Source organism: Arachis hypogaea, chromosome 15, assembly GCF_003086295.3.
Source record: "Arachis hypogaea cultivar Tifrunner chromosome 15, arahy.Tifrunner.gnm2.J5K5, whole genome shotgun sequence".
NCBI lineage: Eukaryota > Viridiplantae > Streptophyta > Magnoliopsida > Fabales > Fabaceae > Arachis > Arachis hypogaea.
Window position 1 is genome coordinate 113,490,084 of NC_092050.1, and position 1,149 is coordinate 113,491,232.

The following is a 1,149-nucleotide window of genomic DNA, read 5'->3' on the forward strand; positions in this document are numbered from 1 at the left end:
TAGGTTCGGCCATGTTGGGTATATTTATGGCCTTGCACTCTCCTTTTGGATTCTCTTCTGTATTGATTGGGAGAGTACTAGGAGGAGTTTCAGTAACTCTTTTACTCAGCTGGCCCACTTGTGCCTCCAAATTTATGATGGAGGACCTTGTTTCAGTCATGAAACTGAGAGTGGTCTTAGATAGATCAGAGACTATTATTGCTAAGTCAAAGTAGCTCTGCTTAGAGTTCTCTGTCTATTGTCCAGAAGATGATGGAAAAGGCTTGCTATTGCCAAACCTATTTCTCCTACCATTATTATTATTAAAGCCTTGTTGAAGCTTCTGTTGATCCTTCTTTGAGAAATTAGGATGATTCCTCCATGAAGGATTATAAGTGTTTCCATAGGATTCTCCCATGTAATTCACTTCTTCCATTGCAAGATTCACAGGGTCATAAGCTTCTTCTTCAAAGGAAGCTTCTTTAGTACTGCCGGATGCAGCTTGTATTCCAGTCAGATTTTGAGAAATCATATTGACTTGCTGAGTCAATATTTTGTTCTGAGCCAATATGGCATTCAGAGTATCAATCTCAAGAACTCCTTTCTTTTGAGTCACCCCATTATTCACAGGATTTCTTTCAGAAGTATACATGAACTAGTTATTTGCAACCATTTCAATGAGTTCCTGGGCTTCTGTAGGCATCTTCTTCAGATGAAGAGATCCACCAGCAGAGTGATCCAATGACATCTTGGACAATTCAGACAGACCATCATAGAATATACATAGGATGCTCTATTCTGAAAGCATGTCAGAAGGACACCTTCTGATCAATTGCTTGTATCTTTCCCAAGCTTCATAGAGGGATTCACCTTCTTTCTGTCTGAAGGTTTGGACTTTCACTCTAAGCTTGCTCAACTTTTGAGGTGGAAAGAATTTGGCCAAGAAAGCATTGACCAACTTTTCCCAAAAGTTTAGGCTTTCTTTAGGTTGTGAGTCCACCCATATCCTAGCTCTGTCTCTTACAGCAAAGGGAAAAAGCATAAGTCTGTAGAACTCAGGATTAACCCCATTGGTCTTAACAGTGTCATAGATTTGCAAGAATTCAGCTAAGAACTAATGAGGATCTTCCAATGGAAGTCCATGAAACTTGCAATTCTGCTGCATTAGAG

At 39.8% G+C, this 1,149-nt stretch overlaps 1 non-coding gene across 1 annotated transcript; it reads left to right on the forward strand.

Annotated features, from left to right (window-relative positions):
• Positions 1–781: 781 nt before the first annotated feature.
• Positions 782–889, forward strand: LOC112753330 (small nucleolar RNA R71). The gene has a single exon (XR_003177721.1). It is a non-coding gene; the product is annotated as a small nucleolar RNA R71 (small nucleolar RNA).
• Positions 890–1,149: the final 260 nt, after the last annotated feature.